This window comes from Pinus tabuliformis, chromosome 4_1, assembly GCF_031772625.1.
Source record: "Pinus tabuliformis cultivar Carrire ecotype Pingquan chromosome 4_1, CPIR1, whole genome shotgun sequence".
Classification (NCBI taxonomy): domain Eukaryota; kingdom Viridiplantae; phylum Streptophyta; class Pinopsida; order Pinales; family Pinaceae; genus Pinus; species Pinus tabuliformis.
In genome coordinates, this window is record NC_142303.1 from 630837403 (window position 1) to 630860975 (window position 23573).

Here is a 23573-nt window from a genome sequence, read left to right on the forward strand (position 1 = left end):
CCTCTCCACATTTATGAAAAATCCTTGTGAGGGACATTGGTCTGCTGCAAAAAGAGTTCTAAAGTACTTGAAGGGAACTCAAGACTTTGGACTCAAGTATACCCAAGTGGGCGACTTCAGCTTGATTGGATACTCTGATCCAAACTTCGATGGAGACAAAGAAACTAGGGTATCTACTTCAGGTTATGCTATGAGTATTAGATCAGGAGTTGCCTCCTGGAGATCACACAAATAGTCAGTTCCAGTAGATTCCACAATAGAGGCAAAATATGTGGCAACAACTGAGGCAACAAAAGAAATTGTGTGGCTTAGGAAAATTCTAGAAGATTTGCAGGTAAAACAAGTACATTCAACTCCATTCATGATTGAAAATACCTCGGCAATAAAGTTGGCCAAGAACCCAAAGTTCCATGATTGAACGAAGCACATCAATACAAAATATCATCTGATTCGACATCATGTTGAGGCCAAAACAATCCGTCTTCGCCATTATTCCACTAATGAGAAGATTGCAAACATCTTCACCAAGCGCTTGGAAGAGAAAATCTTGAAAGATTCAGAATGATGCTTGGACTCACCAACATCCCTTCATAATAAGGGGGGAATGTTGACACCTAATCATAGGGATTGGGCGAACAACTGTAAATAGTGTAAATAAATAATAGAGAAAATGGAGATCATCGGGAGATAAAACTCAACAGTCACTCCCTCTTGTATATTATAATGAACAACCATAATGAATAATATAATCTCATTTTGAGGAGTTACCTCCCAGCCTGACAATAACTAAGAAAAATAGAGGAATAAGAATCCACCTGTGAAATATATCATTGTTACATGATTATAAAAGGGATTTTCCCTTGAGTTTGGAATCATAGTAACCATATCAATAAAATTCATTTAGATATAACATGTAAAATATGGAAACATACCCGAAAACATATCCATTTTAAAGAAAACATGAGTATGACCATGTCCTAATTAGCATAGTGTACAAGAATAAATTTTCAAAACCCTGACTCATTGTTGAGCCTCCGTGTACATATTTCTTTTAGTGTTCTCATCCATAGAAACCCTAAAAGGTTATGTGACCACACCTTGAAAATTCGACAAAAGAACACCCTAACACCATTGAATTCTGAGAAGTGATCCATGTATTGGTAAGTGAGGTGTTTCAGGCACCAGAGTATTTTACTTGCAAAAATATAACCCAACGCATAAGATAATAGTGTGAAGCACCCTTAATTTGAGGGAAAAGAAAGATATACAACCATAAACAAAGGGTTGCAAGATGGATAACCTCACTAAGTTACTTCTTACAATAAAACTCCAATGAGATCCTTAACAGGAACACATCACTGTTAGGAAAACAAGTTGGGTTAGGGATAACTGAATTTGGAAGAAAAAAGGGTAAGAATCTCCGGAAGAAAATAAAATAACTACCTATGTAGATACCATGATTTTGTGTAAGCTCCTCCATCATGGGAAGAATCCAAAAACATCGTATGAGGAAGCCAAGATTTGGAATTAGTATACTAAAGACATATAGAGAAGAAATTTGTTATCTATATGAAAATTTGAAAAAAGGTAGATGGAATTTACCATAGGATAAGCATCAGGTGCTCTGGTAAATTCTTAATCTCGCCAGCCCATTGGATGAGTAATAAAGTGATAAACCTATACACCCTCGACCTTCTAAGAATGAATCCTATGTGTAATCAAGCGAGTCATCTTAAGGAAATGAAATTGTTCACAGGAAAAATGAAACCCTATCATAATTGAATAGTTTTGTTAAGATAAGAGGGAAAATGGAAAATGAGCCACAGAAGAACTATGGGAAGAGGGTAGTTACCATCTATCATCCTCTTCCATCCTAATTCATCAATGGAAAATCCCAAATTTGGAGAACTGTGGATCTACTCCAGATCCTAAGAGCTAGGATTTCTAGATGGCAGGTGATAGGACTAGGTTCCAGAGCATTCAGAACTAATAATTCACTACACCTTATAGCCAGGTTAACCTAGTTCAGTGAAATATATCCAAGCTATAAAATAGTCAAACCCGAAGTCAAAACAATAATTTTATAATTAATATCAAACATCATATGGAAATTATTATAATACAATCAAACCCTTTGAAATAACCCAGACTAAACATAACACATGTGCATGATGAGAAAATTTTCATTATATCTCTCTCTCTCTCTCTCTCTCTCTCTCTCTATCTCTCTATATCTATATATATATATATATATATATATATATATATATATATATATATGAACATTATCCTCATGGTTACACGCACAATAAAAAAAATTGTTTGTTAGAGCCATAGGTTTCAATACTAGGGCCTATGCACTTGACTAAAGGTAAAACCACCTACCATATGAGGAACCAAATAAACCTCTCGGTTATAGAGTCAAGGCAAAAAGAAGTGAAAGAACCCTGCCATGAGTAAGTTGAAACAAATATTATTATGTAAGTTAAGCTATAAAATATTAATTGAATTATCGTTGGGGTACCCTTACTTGCAAGAAATGATAAGTTGGGAACCGACGAGATTAAAGAAGACTTATTTAATAAAATATGTTAATTAATAAATCATATTCCATCATTGTTGGATATTGGGTAGAGAGAGAACAAAGGATATATGTAGAAAAATCAGTGGACATAAACATGTGTAAATGAAGTAAAGTAACATTTAATGTTAAACAAATATAAAAATATCATATAAGTATAAAAGGGTGAAACAGTATTAAGGGTTCCAAGGTAATAAATATTTAATTGTACAATAGATAAAATTGGAAAGTAATTACTTGATTGGTGTAAATGACATCGTTACCTACATACTAAATGTTGATTAAGAACCTTGCTGAGAAGATGAATGAAGGAAATGATTGATGGTAACAAGACCTTTTTTTGCTTAGTAGTAAGTTAATCTTATCCATATGGGAAGCAAGCTGAAAAGAGATAGAAGTTAAAAAAATATTATGGAAAAAAAAATTCAAAAAAAAGATATATCTATATCTATATATATATATATATATATATATATATATATATATATATATATATATATATATATATATATATATAGATATAGATATAGATATGGTTGTATTGATATAATCAAGGAGGTCTTCCAGGCATATTTAACAATTTTTTGATTTTCCAAATTTGAATGGAAATATAGAACACTCATGATTACAAAATATATATGAGTCAATTGGGCTTACCTTGGGTGATTGGCAGGAATTTTTGGAATCCTTTGTCTGAATTAAGCATTAGCAAGTGATATGATAGACATCAGTAAACAATGTTGTATGATAAAGATAAAAACAAAAACCTATATGTAACAATGTGACTCAGGTGTAAGTCAGTCCAATAGAGTGGAAGCTAGTATGAGAAAGTCTTGATTTCATGACTGAGGAAAAAAAAGAGAGATAATTAATGAACCTTAACACTGGAAATTTTGTTCATCAAGGGAGCTGCAGAAGTACCTGCTGCAATAGTAGAATAATTGGCACAAACCATTAGCATGGAGGATTGTATATAAGTTTATGTCATTTGACAATGTTCTAAACTTGTAGGGTTCCCTATGCGAGGGAAACATCTTGGTATATTATAGTTGTTACATTTTCAAAAAATAAATTTGTATTCAACCCTGCTTGAGTGAATGAAATTTGCAAAAATCAATCTATCGATAAGTTGAACTTTGAGTGCATGTGAATTGGATGGGAGGGAATTCTTCCCAAACAAGTTATACTCGAATGATTCAAGAATTTTATCACTAAGCATGACTAATAAATTATTCCAAAACAAATTGAAGTAATTGAAAATTGTAGTAGAATTGTGAGAAAAAATTCTTGTTTACAACTAGCAAAATGGAGGTGCATTGTGATCAACTCTTATAATAACTTGTGATAGAAAAGGGATTAGTCACAAAAGTGAAGCAACATATTTGATACTTTTATCTTTAAGTTTATATTATGGAAGTATCTTGGGTACTCCAAGACACCAGATAAATGTAGAAGTGCTTCATAACAGTGCTACTTATACCCAAAAAGCTCTCAAATTTATATAAAAAAAAAATAGTAAGTATAGATAAAGAAAGATTCGAGTCAATATGGAAATTTATTATAAAGGGAATGAATTGAACCTAAAACACAAAAGAGGAGTCCAAATAGATTTTAAATTTCTTGTTCTTGATGGACATAGAGGGCTCAAGGTTCGTAACACTAAATCAGGGAATGATTCGCTAACTGGTCTATTTTATACCAGCTTCGCAATTAAAAAAAATATTGAAAACACGATAAGAAGGGAATTTTGATTAAAATGATTGTTAACTCTAATATCTAAAGATTCGATCCAAGTTGGTACAAAAGGATAAACAAGAATCGATACACGCTAGATTCCATCCATGGGAAGTCGATAAGAACTGCAAAAAAAATATATATAAATATATATATAGGCCAAATGATATAGCTTTAACTACGAGGAAAAATCTCTTAACCTAGTCTTGATAATCTAAAACTTTTTGGAAAATATCATAATTTGAAAAGACAACATAGGAACCTATGTTTATGTATGTATGTAGGTACACTCAACGATGAAGGTGTCTATTGAATACTCTAAGGAATATGTTGTATAAATGTGGCTTGAAAGATTGATAGAGGGTATAGGTGAAGTTTGATAAAAAAAAATAGGCGGATAGATGAGAGAGTTGACCAAAAGAAAATGTGACACAAAATTTTAAGAAATTTAAAGTTGTGATAAAGAAAATGTTGGAAGAATATTGGCATAAGCATTATCTATAGCTATTGACATGTGTGATGCTAACATAGAAAGTGTAGCATGACACTAATCACTGGTATAAAAAGTAAGTTCCTTGAAGAAGTTCCTTGAAGAATTGCAATATGACTTTCATAATCACAAATGAACTATTGTCAAATGGTGGATTAAAATAAAAAATCTTATTATATTCTTACAAAATCATTATGTTAAGGTAACCACACTAAAATCACATGTTGAGATATCTACTAGGCATAAAGATGCAAGGGGGAAGGACCCCATCATTGATTACATTTGAAGAACAAGGGGGAGGACACACGACCTATAGGCACCTTATTTAGTAAGATGTAGAACAAAGAGGTTTGAAAACCCCAATAAAAGAGTTTAGAAATCTCATAGGTGAGGTGGGTCGAAAAGGTATGATGTAATATTTAATAATGTAATTTTATATATCTTTTGTTGATTTAAACATTCCTGTACCACACTAGGTTGTGTGCTTGAATTGTCATAGTGGTGTCTTTTAATATTACCTTATGCTTTTAGCCTCAATAGTCTACTAGGGAAATATCAAAAGGAAAGGAATAAAATAAATAAAACCAAATGAACTATAAAACCTTGATTTTTGCATGAAATAACCGGTGGATAATTAATTTGGACATGACTGGGTCCACTTGGAGAGAGGACAAGATAATATTACCATGAAAATTGTAAGTTGAAGTAGTTGTCCTAAAACACGGTAATGTTTTGTGGTGGCATATTTGATATCATGAAATTATGATGTTGCCTAAATAATAGATAATTGGTTACAAGGATTCATGGAGACATGGTAGGGAAAAATGTTGCTTGAACTTTAAAAAAAGACACATGATGATAACAAGTAGGACTGTTGTGTTAGTGGTATAGTAAGCTAATTAGTTATTCTTATGATTGGGATAAAGTTACTATCTATGAACATTCCACCAGAATTTACATGTCAAATGTATTTAATTTTCTATTGAATGAAGTAATTAAGATTTTGTAAACTAAAGTATAAGGAAAAGAACTAGGCTATAGTAACATAGTGAGTGTGAGACTGTCAATATGAATACAATAGAAAAATGGTGAACTCCCCTAACTATACTCAGAAGCAAAATTGCACATAACCTTCATGAAAAACCTATAATGCAGGATGACAAAGGCCAAACTCCAAAGAATGTTACAAAGTGGGCTCTTGGTTGCATGAAAACAAAAATCCAAGTAGCCCTACACATGCATAACTAAGTTACTTGGACAAGTAGACAACAATATAGCCACCTTAAACATGGCAGAAAGAGGAATTTATCATAAACTTTAACTCATGTATGAATAAAACATAAGTAACATTTGAACTAAGATGAAAGCATAGTAATGCTAACTAATAACAAAATACACTAGTTGCAATCTATCATAATAGATAAAAAATAGTAAATAGTTTCTGAAATATTATTACTACTATGAAGGTAGTGCTAATGGAATTGGTACTTCCATGGTTTGAAATTTACCGCAGGACCACATGTTGGGGTCCTTGTCGATGGGCTTAGACATTGGATAAGTAAAAAGAAAGAAAAAAGGGATTTATTGTTATTGTTTATGAATTTACAATGATGTTGCTAATCTTAGTGAGTTTATGTTACTAACCCTTGATGGGTTGTTATGCATGTTCATAACCCTTGTCGAGTACACAAATAAAAATTGGTGGTGTTTGTAATAAATTTGGAAATGATATATATATATATATATATATATATATATATATATATATATATATATATGTATGTATGTATGTATGTATGTATGTATGTATGTATGTATGTATGTATGTATGTATGTATGTATGTATGTATGTATGTATGTATGTATGTATGTATGTATGTATGTATGTATGTATGTATGTATGTATGTATGTATGTATGTATGTATTCTTAAATAATGATTGATGGAAACTAATGGCAACCATAACGGTTGTGGATGTAGGTCGAACCTCGTCATATCCTTGATCAGAGAACAATTATTCCAAAAATGAATGTGGTTACCTATGTTAAGTGCAATGGAAGCACTTCAGTCGAGAGAGGTTACCTAGGAATATGAAATAAAGATTATATTGACGAGGCATATTCCAACCTATTTTGAAGGTCAGGAAACACTATAAATAGTGTTTTTCTCGAGGAAGGGAAGATGTGACACCCCTTAGTGAAAAGTAAATATTTTAATTACTTTTTTGCAAAGACTTGGTAAATCTTGGGCTAAGTGGAAAGCCTAGTGGAAGATGTTAATGTTTAAATTTTATTTTAATATATTCTAAAAAGGTTATGAAACGTCTTGGAAATCATGGGAAAAGACCGTAGATGAATATTTTCATTTACCAAATAGTTAGAAGACAATTATTGCTCTCCCTAGAGATAAATAATCTCAATTGGGAAAAGGAAAACAAGAGGGTGAGAGGGAAGAAAACCTGAGGCAACCTTGAAGACTTAGTACGTGGTTAGAGGAGGTCGAAGAGAGGATAATAAATCTATAATCGTGGGACACTATGATATGATGTTGTTGAGGGAGACAAAACGCTTCCAGTTAGGGGATTCTTGGGCTGGTTGGTGGCTAGTGGAAACCCTAAGACAAAGTTTTGAGTTTGTGAGAGTCTTTGGCTAGACTGATGTGGTCTTGATGCCTAAGAACATGCATTGCTATGTTATTATCTTTCAACTTCTTTGGAAATTGAAAATTCTCAGGGGGAAACCCGATGTCATTTCCATTCTCATTGGTTAGGAGGAGTGGGCTTTCTCCTTGCTAAATTCCTTGGCTACCTAAGCCTAAACATATAAGTATTTTTGTATATGTTGGTAGAAAGTTTCTACAAATTATGACTTTATGTAAATTACTTCTAGAAACCACTTATGCAAACTATTTATGTGGTTTTGTGGTTGGCCTATCAAGTTGAAAGGAATGAACAAATATGTGGAAAAGCATTGTTGGAACTTTTCTGAGCTTGTTACATGTTTTCGTTATATTGGTTGCAGTGGAAAAATTAAACATTTATGCTAAGCAGATTGTGCTGTAATGGTATTTGGAAAGACTAAGAACAATTATACATTATTGTTTTGTTTATGTGTTGTGCAGTAATGTTAGTTACAGGTTGGAATGAGTGGGGACCAGTTATCCTGAAAAGAGTCCCTATAATTTGCCTTTATAATTTAAAATTTTAGTTTTAGTTATAGTTCTAGGTTGGAACCTATTGGTGACCACTTAAGCTGGTAACAGACCCTTAAACTCCCCAGAATCAAGAAACTAACTTCACAATAAATATGAAACCGTGAAAAATAAATAAAGAAACTATATCTAAACATTCCAATCAAATAGAATGGAAATCACTATTCTCTTTGTGAATTCGACTACACTATGGAAACAACTAACAAGAAGTTGAAATAAAGAACTGTGAATATAACTTACCATACAAGAATATAAATAGAGGAATATAGTCTATTAAATATTAGAAACTAGAATGAACCATTAATAATACCTATTACAAGTTAAGGAAGTGGTCATTCAATGACTTATAACAAGCAATTATATAAAGAGGACCGGTGAAATATAAATCTATTAAATACAAATTTTTGGAAGCATTTTGTCGAAGGAATAGTGTTGACCTAGGTGAAGCCCAAAAAATTCCTTAATTAAAATAAATTTAATCCAAAGAAGTCTCTAGTGTTGTCACAAGGGAAAATTGAATACATGCCCATTCGAGCTGAACAAAAGAAATAACAAAGTAACTAAGAAAAACGGGGAATAAGAATATAGCCTAAGGCCAAAACTAGTTGTAAATATTAAAAGAAAATATATAATTGTTACATGAGTATACAAGGGTTTTTCCCTTGAGGTAAAAATCATAGTCACCATATCAATAAAATTTATACAAATCTAAAACGTACAATATGGAAACAATTATCCTCAAACAAGGACATCTTAAAGAAAACATGAATATGGTCATGTCATAACTTATTTCTCATTGACAAAGTGCATAAGAACAAAATTTTCAAAACACTGACTCATTGTTGAGCCTCCTTGTACATAGTTCTCTTACTATAATTAGCCATAGAGAGCCTAAAATTGTATGTGACCACACCTGGAAAATTCAACGAAAAAATAGATTATCACCAATGAATTCAGAGAAGAGAGTCGTGTAGTGGTAAATGAGATGTTGAAGGCGCCAACGTACTTTACCTGCATCAAAATAACCCAATGCATAAGATAATAGTGTGAATAACCCTTACTTTGAGGGAGAATAAAAAGATACAATCATAAATAAAGGGTTGTAAGAAGGCTAACCAGACTAAATTAATTCTTATAAGAAAACTTTAGTGAGAACCCTAAGAGGAAAACATCAATGTTCAGAAAACAAGTTAGGTTAGGGAGAACGAAATTTGGAAGTAAAAAAGGGTAAGAATCGCATGCAAGAAAAGAAAATAACTTACCAGTGTATCTACCCCAATTTTGTGCAAGATCCTTCACGATGGGAAGACTCGAACGACATCCTACGAGGAAGCTGAGATTCATAATTACTATACTAAAGACATATAGAGAAGAAATTTGTTATCTATATGCAAATGACTAAAAGTGTAGGAGAACTTACCATAGGAGAAGTGATTTGAGTTGACTCAACTCTCGGATTTAACCAAGATATTTTACTTCTATGATGTTGTTAGAATTGCATTTAAAAGAGCATAAATGAACACATATGCATGTTGTAAAGAAGAACATGACAAGAATAAACAACATAAAACATAAGATGTTGATAACGAAGTTCATCTAGGAGGGACTATGTATCTGAGCCACAGTGTTAAGATGGTGTAGGCCACTGCATTAAGTGTTGGAAAGAGTGATGATGTACATGCATGTGTTTTCTCTATCATACAAGGAATATGCCCTCATGCAAGAGTGGCTCCAAGAGATGTTCCGTTGCAGGAACTCTCATTCAAAAAAGGACTCCTATCAGGATGACATATTTTCACGTATGTTAATAATGAGCATCCCGCCAACATGGCATCAAAGGGATCTCAATTCAGACATACATGGCAACACATGAGTATCCCTTCAATATGAAGACAAATGGATCTCAATAAAAATATGATAATAAGTGCATCTCACATCAAGAACAAAACAAGATCCCACATCAAACATCAAACAGGGATCTATACAACACAATGCATCTCATGAAAAGAGACAAACAAGTACATGATCACACTACATATACCTCACATCCAGGGGTTATCTAAAGAAGAGGATGATAAATTGTTGGAACTGGCTGCACCATCAATCGCGTGGCATCGAATCTCATAGAAATGACTTCTCGCACTTTGAATGCTGACACCTATAATCCACTTTGAAAAGTGGCCAAAAAATGGAATGACCAAATGGAAAATATGATTACATCATCAGATTCATGGCATCGAGTAGTGTAAAATCGACTATCAAATTTCTGAATTCTGACAAAGTGAAAATCTAGGGCTACAAGAATCTTTTAGATTCCCCCTAGATTGCTCAAAGATTCCCTCCTCCAGTTCATCCAAAGATATGTTTCTCAAATAAAAATTATGTCTACACCATGAGGTTTGTGTCACTGAGAGGTGTAGGATAGACATAAAATTTGTCCAATTTGGACACTGGCAAAATTTCACCCTCCTGAAAATTGGGCTCAATAATGGTTCGCCTGCCATGCTCATGGTTCCACCTGAGAATTAATTAAAAAAAATATGTCTTGGAATTCACACCGTGTCTGTCCTCCATTCTCCGTTTGTTGCCTCCGTTCTGTTCAAATCCGACCTCTCCTGTGCAAATGAACAAAGATGGAATTTTATACAAATGGGCGGAAGATTTTTCAACAAGCCACATGTGGTAGAGTGGTTAGGTGATGGCACCAAAGGTATGAGGTCAGGGGATCATATCCCACCCCCCACCAAAAGTACATGCAACGGTTAATTTTATGTTATTATAAAATTGGTGCAGTTATGATTTATTTATGGTGGCGGTTTTGTATGACCGTTGGTGTGGTGGTGTTTGGTGTGATACTATTATGAAACCAGCTCACAAAAAGATAGAAAAGATAGATCAACGCCTTAGAAATAAGCCTCTTCTAGGGGAAACCTCCTTTACATTACACAAATGAACAATTCTTCGATGATTCAAATGACAAAACCTCCTTTCTATATATAGGAGTCTAAGGGGTCACAATATAACCAAAGACGACCTAACAATAATAATATAAAGGTGCAAAAATAACAATAGTGGGATTCTATGGGGAACAATAATAATAATATGGGGACAATAGGGGCACACCAATAACAATAAGGGATACAACGCCAATAGTAATGGGGGAATCACTAGTATTATAGGGACCTAACATGCCCCTCACCTTAAAAAAAGTGTTGTCCTCAACGCTTTAGTAGTTTTGGATGCTTTTGTATAAAATTATCATCCTCCTTTGTGGAATCTTCAATGGGTAAGTTCTTCCACTTGATGAGATACTCTGAAATTGATCAATTTCGTAGTTGTCGAGTTCTTGTTTCTTTGACTGCTTCAGGTTCCAATATGATTTGTCCTTCCTCATCAAGTTCTAGCAATATTGTTTGAACTAGAAGCTTGTCACCTATAACTTTCTCTAAGCATGAAACATGGAAAACTGGGTGCACTCGAGAAGCTACATGAAGCTCCAATTTGTATGCCATAGTACCTATCTTTTGCAATACCTTGTACAAACCATAATTCTTTGGTGATAATTTATTATTCTTATTAGCTTGCTTGAGGGACATTTGTTTATATGGTTGTAGCCGTAAGAATACCCAATCACCTACATCAAAACTTCTTTCACTGTGATGTTGATATACCTGTTGTTTCATTCTATTCTGCGCCAAGGTGAGGTTATCCTTTAATAGTTGGAGAACTTGTTGTTGATGCTCGATGTGATCTTCCGCTGCTTGAACCTTAGAATTTTCTCTTAAATATGATGTGATGGATGGTGGATAATATCCATAAAATGTCATAAATGGGGTCATTTTGTTGCAGTATGGAAGGAAGTGTTATACCACCATTCAGCCAGAGGCAAACATTTGACCCATTGTGTATGTTTATCAGATACAAAGCAACGAAGATACCCTTCCAAACATTTGTTTACTATCTTAGTTTTCCCATCAAATTGAGGATGACAAGATGAGCTATGATCTAACTGAGTACCAAGACAAGAAAATAATTTTGTACAAAAATTTCAAGTGAAAATGGGATCTCTGTCGCTTACAATAATCTTTGGGTTTCTATGTAGCTTTTTAAATTGTTTCCATAAATGCAGTAGAAATTGTACTCACTTTAAATGGATGAGATAATGCACGAAAGCGTGCATACTTGGTAAGTTTGTCAACTACCACCATGATAACACTCTTTCCTTTGGACTTGGTTAAACTTGTGATCAAATCCATTGAAACCTCCTCCCAACGTTAGCTTGGAATGGATAAAGGTTTTAATAGTCCTGGGGTCTTAATTGTTTCAACTTTATTTTGTTGGCAAACCAAACATTCCGCCACAAACTTTTGAATATCTGATTTAATGCCATCCCAAAAAAATTCCTTCTTAACCCTGTGGTAGGTTCTTAGAAATCCTGAGTGCCCTCTTAAGGGAGAGGTGTGAAATTCCCTAAGAATCTTTTGTTTGAGTTGGGAATTCTTACATAGGTATAACCGATCCTTGTACCATAACAAATCATTTTTCCAGCTAAATGTATCAGATGTACTGGGATCTTGTTGTATCTTTTAAATGAGCGCCCACACTTCCTTGTCATTCTTCCATTCATCCCTTGCTTCGTTTATCCAATCTGGTTGGATAATAGAAATGGTGCAAAGAAATGCTTCCACATCCTCATCCTTTCTTGAGAGTGCATCTATCACAACATTTTGCTTCCCTTTTTTGTAGATGATTTCAAAGTCATAATCCAACATCTTTGTGACCCATTTTTATTGCTCTTCTAAAGATAATCTTTGTTCTAAAAAGTATTTAAGACTATCATGATATGTTTTTACCTTGAAGTGTCTTCCCATTAGGTAGGGTCACCATTTCTTAAGTGCATGTAGTATTGCCAACACTTCCTTCTCCTAAATAGCTTTGTGTAAATACTTTCCTTTGATTGGACAACTTTCAAAAGAAATGGGTCTTTCTTCTTGCATTAAAACAACACCAAGTCCATTTCCAGAGCAATGACATTCCACAATAAAGGGTTTGTGAATTCCAGTGTAGCTAGACTGGTGATTGGCACATTTCCTCTTTAAAATGGTCAAAGGGATTCATTGCTTTTGGAGTCCATGAAAATGAATCTTTCTTCAATAATGTTGTTAGAGGTGCTGCTATTCTCCCATAATTCTTAACAAACTTGCGATAATACCCTGTCAACCCGAGAAATCCTCATAGATGCTTTATGGATGTGGGGATTTTCCATTCTTTAATGGTTCTAAATTTTCTAGAGTCTACCTTAACACCTTCATGAGATACAATATGACCCAGATATTCCACCTCTTGTACTCCAAAGAAACATTTGGATATTTTTGCATATAATTGTTTCTCCTCCAATAGTTTGAGCATCATGTCAAAATGTTGGACACGATCCTTCCAAGACTTGTTGTAGATTAGTATATCATCAAAAAATACTAACACAAATTTTCGAAGGAAGGGTTTGAAAATGGAAGTCATTAAACCTTGAAATGTAGAAGGTGCATTAGTAAGGCCAAAAGGCATGACCAAAAATTCTTAATGACCCTCATGAGTTCTAAATGTTGTTTTTGGAATATCTTCAGTCTTCATTCTGATTTGATGATATCCTGAACGAAGATCCAACTTGGTGAAGTAAATTGATCCATGTAATTCATCCAATAATTCATCAATTATAGGAATGGGAAATTTATCTTTAATAGTGAGCTTGTTGAGCTCCCTATAATCTAGACACTTGCACCATGATCCATCGTAATTATGAATCAATACTACTGGAGCAGAGAAAGAACTTTTACTAGGTTGAATTATACCAGCCTCTAGCATTTTTGCAACCATACATTCAATTTCACTCTTTTGGACATAGGGATATCTGTAAGGCCTGATCTTTGGAGGAACAATTCCTGGAATCAAATTAATAGCATGATCATGATCACGAATAGGTGGGAGGCCTTTGGGAGTCTCAAATACCTTGGAATGATTGTCCAAGACATTTTGAAGATTTGGAGAAATGGATGATTTCGATGTGGGAACCTCTAGTAAACATAATTGTGAAATTACGACTCGTTGTTCTCTCTTTAGAAGATTTTTCATTCTGTTAGAGCTGATTATCTTTCCCTGCGATACCCCTTAATTCAATTTCCTTTCCTTTTGAAGAGAATTTCATGAAACGTTTTTGAAAATTAAAAGCTATTGTACCGAATGATTGTAGCCATTGGACTCCTAGTACAACATCAGCACCACCCATTGGAATGGAAATCATTGGGCTATTCAATACATATTATCCCATGGATATCTTGATATTATGGCACTTTCCTGAGCAATTTATGGTTCCTCCACTTGCAACCATCACTTGACACTCTAGTGCTGGATACAAGAAGCAATTCAATTCCTTGGCTATCTTACAATGAATAAAATTATGGGTACTTCCCAAATCAATCAACACTATTACCTTTTTATTCTTGATATGCCCTTCTATATTGATAGTTTGAGGAGTGGTAACTCTAGCCAATGCATTACAAGATATGGTCGGATTCATTTATTCTTTTTCTAGGGTTTGTTCCTGGTGTATATCCTCTTATTTTGACGTTATGCTAGAGATTTTAGGTTGCTTACTAGGTGTTTCCATTTTATTTCTTCAGGGCATCAATTACCAATAATAATACTTCACTATGCCCTTTGAATTCCTTCAAGCTAATTTTTCAAACCAAGCTTATGCAAAAATTAAAAAAAAAAAACTACACACCTTTTTTCACTTTGTAGGAGCTCGATATTGAATCTGATGTATCTGTGTAATATTTGATCTCCAAGGTCTGAAATTTATTCATGCAGTAACCCTCTGAGTAATATTTCTAACCCTACAAGTTTGATCAATATTGGATTCTCCAATGAAGAGTTATGTCAAATCTCCCACGATGACCTAAGTACAGACTGGTTCAGTAGAGCGAACTTTTACAATGTGCCGCATGTCACTGTTTCAACCGTAGGTTCTGAAAATAATACCCAAAAAACTAAATTCCGTCCTCTTTTTGTAACTTCTTACGAAAATTCAATATAATTCTTAGAGCAAAAGTTATGACAAATTTCCCAAGGTCACCTGTTTGGAATGTAATTCGGGTGTCTACAAAAACCATAACTTACTCAGATTTTATCTCCGAAAATATAGTGAGCCAAGATCTAAAATTCGCGCCTGCGCTTCACCACGATTTCAATTCAAATGGGTTTTAATTTCAAAGTCTTAACCTTCGTAGAAAAAATATTATAGCGAACATTCCACGATGACCTGTTTGAGATGAAATTCTAGAGCTTGCAAAAACCCTAACATCCTCAGATCATATATCTGAAAATATAGCGAGAAAAGATCTGAAATTCAGACTCGAGGTTCAAACTGATTTCTTCTCAAATGTGTTTTTCCTTAGCTTCTAAAACTTCGCTGTGAAAAATTTATAGCGAAAATTCCACGATGACCTATTTGGAGCAGCGAAACTCTAGAATCGAAAGCTCTGATACCAAATGTTATGAAACCAGCTCACAAAAAGATAGAAAAGATAGATCAACGCCTTAGGAATAAGCCTCTTCGAGGGGGGAATGTCCTTTACATTACACAAATAAATAATTCTTGGATGATTCAAAGGAAAAAACCTCCTTTCTATATATAGGAGTCTAAGGGGTCACAATATAACCAAAGCTGACCTAACAATAATAATATAAAAGCACAAAAATAACAATAGTGGGATTCTATGGGGCACAATAATAACAATATGGGGACAATAGGGGCATAAAAATAACAATAAGGGATACAACAACAATAGTAATGGGGGAATCACTAGTATTATAGGGGCCTAACAGATACATTCGAGTCGTTTCATAAGTTGGGCACGTTTTGGTTAATACATTTTTTGTATTGATGTGGTGTTGTGTGGGCGCTCGAGTGGCGGGCCGGCTGTTCTGGATGGGCGAGTTCAAACCCCACTGCTCACGGTTGTTACAAGTGTCATATGGTTATGGTGAGGGCATGGGCTGGGTCCACCAGAGGTGGCCCACCCAACCCAATGTAACGTTAATGTAATGTTGTTTGTATGGTTACGATGGTGGCGGGGTTTGACCACCCACCACCATATATGGTATGCTGACAGTTTGGGTGGCGGAGTTGGTAGCCCACCACCCCATTTAATTAATAATTTTTTTCCCATGGTTTAGGGTTCTGATGGGGGTGGCGGGGGTCATGGCCCGCCACCTGTTTTATAATATATTTTCTTTATTTTTTAATACAATAAATATTGTTATGATTTTGTCTAATATAAGGGATATTAAACAAATTAAGTATCCAACAAATTCGCCCATTTTCGAAAGCTAGGTTCCCATGTTGGTTAATAGTGAATTTGTAGGACACTTAAACCTAGTGCCCAACTTTGACCAAAACTTTGACTTGATTTTTCTCCCTCATACGATCTCATATTTGAGTGTCGTTCACACCATTGGAATCAGGGTGACGAGTGCTTCGATTTGGTGCTAGTTTGGGAGAAATCTGACTATTTTGTAAATTGACCCTTTCTAAGTCCTCTTGGATTTTTTCATGTGTCTGGAGCCACTTGGATCAATCCTCCCCACTGAGGAGCTATTGGTCCTCCAAAAGCATGAAAATAATTTGCCACTTATTTGTACCTTTTCTGCACTTATAAATGTCTCATAAGTCACCCTTCCTTCTCCTTCACCTTTATCCTTCTTAGCCATAAGCAATGAGATGACACCTACAACCTCTGTAAACTTGTAGTACAATGTTTTGTGAATTACATTCTTGATTTACAAGACCAAATAATGACCCGAGCATCCCATATTTTCCATGATTTTATAACACATACTCGGTGGACAATTTTACATCAAAATGGAAACAATACCCCAGCTATGAAAACAATTCCAAAATATCATTGTTGCTTCAGCAAGTGATGGAAAACACATCATCACTATAACACAAGATTTACAAACATAAGGCCAAACACTATTGTTTCTTTGACAAGTGATGGAAACACAACATCAATTTCACAGTTTAAAATGCAACACAAAATAAGACCAGACATCATTGTTGCTTAACAAGTGATGGAAAACACATCATCACTTTTACATTTTAAAATGTAACAAATGATTTACAAAATCACGAGCATGAAAAGATATCACACCTAGAAGAACCATTTCTTACTTATCGAGGTGAATGGGTCACCTCCTTGTGGCACATTTCCTCGTTGAACAACCATTTCATCTGGTTCATGCACCGATGCTTTATCTTTAAGGCGTTGCTCTGGATGGAGCCTCCAACATGTGGCTCTTTGGTGACCACTTATGTTGTAATGACTGTAGTAGGTATTCTTCCTCATGTTCTTCTTAACATGTTTCTTTACCTATTGTTGAGAGGGTATTCCATCCCGCCTCCTTTTGTGTGATGCTATTCTTTTCTAGCACTCAACAAATGCATGGTTATCTAATCCACAAAAAGTACATTTTTTTTATGCCTTGATTTATGTCCATTATTAACAACATGATTATAATCGAAAAGAACATTCGCATATTGAGATTTTTTATACCTTTCCTTTCCATCCCTCGTGTAAGTATGGGAATGAGATCTTGCCTCAGCTCTTTCCCTACAATGGGCACTGCCATGGGATGACGGTGATGAGTTCCCATCATTCTCTTCCCTTAACAATTTCATCGATGTATCGGAAGAATCTGACACCTTCGAGCACTCTCCTTCGGTGTATCCCAAGCCTGCAAATCGAGATCTCTACACAGCCTCAAATGGTTGAGTTATGCCTTGGTTATTAACACCAAGTTCTTCTTCCTCCTTGTACCTTATCTTGGTAATGAGCCTCATGTTTGTCCTTGTAATTGGTATCTCCACATCCCCAACAGAAATCATACTATGTGAAGATGAAAGTGAAGGGAAATCAACATCTTTTACCTTCCATGTCGAGTTGGAAAGAACTGATGAGGGCTACTTAGCATCTATTGTTGGTGGTTCAATGTCTATCTTGGCGCATTCCCCAACTTCCTTTCCGACATACCCAAGTCCTGTTCGACAGGGTAATTCCTCTACTTTGATGGGGTTGACAATGCATTGGCCATTAATGCCCAATCCTTTTCCTTCATACCCCATTTTATTCAATAGTTTGGAGCCAATTCCTGTGGTATGAGTTTCAAAAACAGCTAAATAATCATCAGGAAACATACATGAAGTCGGAGAACTACTTTTTACCTCACATGGGTCACGCTACAGCACTTCCAAGACCTCGACCTTAGCTTGCAACTGTCATAGAAAACTATGTTTCTCCTCTTTCTCTTCATGTATAATAATCTTCAATTTAGCTTCAGGTCTTCCAGGGCCTCTTATGTGGCTCACAACTGAAGTTGCACTTGCTACTTTTACTCTGTCTCTTTTTGTAGAGCTTCATACATTATTTCCACCTTTTGGGAAATTTTGAGCATGGTCTCATACATCACCTTGTCATCCTCCATCATTTCACATTCCATTGTTCACGCTCACAATTCACATCCATGCAAAGACCGCTTTGATACCAAACTTGATCCGAGTTGACTCAACTCCCAGATTTAACCAAGATCTTTTACTTCCATGATGTTGTTAGAATTACATTTAAAAGAGCATAAATGAACACATATTCATGATGTAAAGAAGAAGGAACATGACAAGAATTAGCAACATAAAACACAAGACATTGATAATGGAGTTCATCTAGGAGGGACTATGTCTCTAAGCCCTGATGTCAAGATGGTGTAGGCCACTGCATTAAGTGCTGGAAAGAGTGATGATGTGCATGCATGTTTTTCTCTATCATACAAGGAATATGCCCTCACACAGTAGTGGATCCAAGAGATGTTCCACTATAGGAACTTTCATTCAAAAGAGGACTCCTATCAGCATGACATAATTTCACGTATCTTAATGATGAACATCCCGCCAAAATGGCATCAAATGGAACTCAATTCAAACATACATGGAGACACATGAGTATCACGTTAATATGATGACAAATGGATCTCAATCAAAACATGATAATAAGTACATCTCACATCAATAAAAAAATAATATCCCACATCAAACATGAAACAGGGATCTATACAACACAATGCATCTCAAGTAAAGAGACAAAGAAGTACATGATCACACTGCATATACCTCACATCAAGGGGTTATCTAAAGAAGAGGATGATAAACTGCTGGATCTGGCTGCACCATCAATCTTGTGGCGTCAATTCTCATAGAAATGACTGCTTGCACATTGAATGTTGACACTTGCACTCCACTTTGAAAAGTGGCCAAAAAATGGAATGAACAAATGGAAAATCTAATTACACCATCAGATTCGTGGCATCGAATAGTGTAAAATCGACTGTCAAATTTTTGAATTTTGACAAAGTGGAAATCTGGGGCTACAAAAAAATTTTAGATTCCCCCTAGATTCCTCAAAGATTCCCTCCTACGGGTCAGCTAAATATATGCTACTCAGATCAAAATTATGTCTGCGCCATCGAGTTCATGTCACTGAGAGGTGTAGGATTGACATAAAGTTTGTCCAATTTGGAAACTGGCAAAATTTCGCCCTCCTGGAAATTGGGCTCAATCATGGTTTCGCCTACCTCTTGTCCATGCTCATGGTTCCACCTGTAAATTAATTAAAAAAATGTCTCGGACTCCGCACCGGGTCCCTCCTCCATTCTCTGTTTGGTGTCTCCATTCCATTCAAATCAGACCTCTCCAGTAAAAATGAACAAACATGGATTTTATACAAATGGGTGGCGAAATTTTCAATAAGCCACATGTAGCATAGTGGTTGGGTGATGGCACCAAAGGCGGGAGGTCAGGGAATCAAATCCTGCCCCCCACCAAAAATACACACAATGGTTAATTTTATGCTATTATAAAATTGGTGCAGTTATGATTTATTTATGGTGGTGGTATTGTATGACCGTTGGTGTGGTGGTGTTTTGTGTGATACATTGGAGCCATTTCATAAGTTGGGCACATTTTAGTTAATACACTTTTTGTATTGATGTCGTGTTATGTGGGCGCTGGAGCGGCAGGCCGGTTGTTCTGGCCGGGCGGGTTCAAACCTCGCCACCCACGGTTGTTACAAGTGTCATATGGTTATGGTGGGGGCATGGGGCGGGTCCACCAGAGCCGGGTCCACGAGAGGTGGCCCGCCCAGCCCAATGTAACGTTAATGTAATGTTGTTTGTATGGTTGGGGTTTGACCACCCGCCACCATATATATGGTATGCTGACAGTTTGGGTGGTGGGGTTGGTAGCCCGCCACCCCATTTAATTAATAATTTTTTGTCACATGGTTTTGGGTTCCGGTGGGGGTTGCGGGGGTCATGGCCTGCCACCTATTTTATAATCATTTTTTTTTTAATACATGAAATATTGTTTTGATTTTGTCTAATATAAGGGATATTAGACAAATTAAGTATCTAACAAATTCTTCCATTTTCGGGAGCTAGGTTCCCATGTTGGTTGATGGTGAATTTGTAGGACACTTAAACCTGGCCCACTGCCCAACTTTGACCAAAACTTTGACTGGATTTTTCTCCCTCATACAATATTGGATTTGAGTGTCGTTCACACCGTTGGAATCACGGCGACGAGCACTTCGATCTGGTGCTAGTTTGGGAGAAATATGAGCACTTTAAATTTTGACCCTTTCTAAGTCCTCTTAGACTTCTGTATGTGTTTGGATCCACCTAAATCAATCCTCCCCACTGAGGAGCTTTTGGTCCTCCAAAAGCATGAAAATAATCTACCACTTCTTTGTACCTTGTCTTCACTTACAAATGTCTAATAAGTCACCCTTCCTTCTCCTTCACCTTTGTCCTTCGGAGCGATAAGCGATGAGCCAACACCTACAACCTCTGCAAACCTGTAGTACAATGTTTTTTGAACTACATGCTTGATTTACAATACCAACTAATGACCAAAGCATCCCATACTTGCCACGAGTTTATAACACATACTCGGTGGACAATTTTACATCAAGATGGAAACAATACACCAACTATGAAAACAAGGCCAAAATATCATTGTTGCTTCAACAAGTAATGGAAAACACATTATCATTGCAACACATGATTTACAAAAATAAGGCCAAACACTATTGTTGCTTTGACAAGTGATGGAAACAGAACATCACTTTCACAATTTAAAATGCAACATAAAATAAGACTAGACATCATTGTTGCTTAACAAGTGATGGAAAACAAATCAGCACTTTTACATTTTAAAATGAAACAAATGATTTACAAAATCATGACCATGAAAATATATCACGCCTAGAAGAACCATTTCTTACTTATCAAGGTGAATGGGTCACCTCCTTGTGGCACATTTCCTAGTCGAGCAACCATTTCCTCTGGTTCATGCACCGACAATTTCTCTTTAAGGCGTTTCTCTGGATGGATCCTCCAACATGTGGCTCTTTGGTGACCATTTCTGTTGCAATGACTGTAGTAGATATTCTTCCTCCAGATCTACTTAACATGTTTCTTTACCTATTTTTGAGAGGGTCTTTCACCTTGCCTCCTTTTGTGTGCTACTATTCTTTTCCAGCACTCAACAAATGTATGGTTATGTAATCCTCAAAAAGCACATGTTTTTCGATGCCTTGATTTATGCCCATTATTAATAACATGATTGTAATCGAATGAACATTCGCATATTGAGAATTTTTATACATTTCCTTGTCGTCTCTGGTGTAAGTATGGTGATGAGAGCTTGCCTCGGCTCTTTCCCTGCAATGGGCACTGCCATGGGATGATGATGATGTGTTCCCGTCATTCTCTTCCCTTGATGATTTCATCGATGTATCAGAATAATTTGACACCTTCGAGCATTCTCCTTCGATGTATCCCAAGCTTGCAAATCGAGGTCTCCGCAAAACCTCCAACGGTTGAGTTATGCCTTGGTTATTAACACCAAGTTCTTCTTCCTCCTTGTACCTCATCCTGGTAAGGAGCCTCATGTTTCTCCCTATAATTGGTATCTACACATCCCAAACATAATTCATACTATGTGAAGGTGAAACTGAAGGGAAATCAACATCTTTTACCTTCCCTATTGAGTTGGAAAGAACTGATGAGGGTTGCTCATCATCTATTGTTGGTGGTTTGCTATCTGTCTTGGCACATTCCCCAACTTCCTTTCTGACATACCCAAGTCCTGTTCGATAGGGTAATCCCTCTATTTTGATGGGGTTGACAATGGCTTCGCCATTAATGCCCAACCCTTTTCCTTCATACCCCACTTTCTTCAACAACTTGGAGCCAATTCCTCTGGTATGATTTTCAAAAATAGCGAAATCATCATCAGGAAACATACATGAAGTTGGAGAACTACTTTTTACCTCACATGGGTCATGCTGCAGCTTTTCCAAGGCCTCATCCTTAGCTTGCAACTGTCATAGCAAACTATGTTTCTCCTCTTTCTCTTCATGTATAAGCATATTCAATTTAGAATTCTCTATTTGAAGATTCTAGTTGTTGTCCTTCAGTTCTTCCAAGGCCTCTTCTGTGGCTCACAACTGAATCTGCACTCGCTTCTTTTCCTCTGTATCTTTTTTTAGAGCTTCATACATTATTTCCACCTTTTGGGAAATTTTGAGCATGGTCTCATACATCTCTTTGTCATCCTCCATCGTTGCACGTTCCATTGTTCACGCTCACAATTCACATCCACACAAAGACTGCTCTAACACCAAAATTGATCTGAGTTGACCCAACTCACGGATTTAACCAAGATCTTTTACTTATGTGATGTTGTTAGAATTACATTTAAAAGAGCATAAATGAACACATATGCGTGATGTAAAGAAGAAGGAACATGACAAGAATCAGCGACATAAAACACAAGACATTGATAACGGAGTTCGTCTAGGAGGGACTACGTCTCCAGGCCCCGGTGCCAAGATGGTGTAGGCCACTGCATTAAGTATTGGAAAGAGTGATGATGTACATGCATGTGTTTTCTCTATGATACAAGGAATATGCCCTCACGCAGTAGTGGATCCAAGATATGTTTCGCTGCAGGAACTCTCATTCAAAAGAGGACTCCTATCAGCATGACATAATTTCACGTATGTTAATAATGAGCATCCCGCCAACATGCCCTCAAATGGACCTTCATTCAAACATACATGGTGACACATGATTATCCCGTCAATATGACGACAAATGGATATCAATCAAAACATGATAATAAGTACATCTCACATCAAGAACAAAACAAGATCCCACATCAAACATCAAACAGGGATCTATACAATACAATGCATCTCAATCAAAGAGACAAAGAAGTACATGATCACATTGCCTATACCTCACATCAAGGGGTTATCTGAAGAAGAGGATGATAAACTGTTGGATCTGGCTACACCAGCAATCTTGTGGCGTCAAATCTCATAGAAATGATTGCTCGCACATTGAATGTTGACACTTGCACTCCACTTTGAAAAGTGGCCAAAAAAT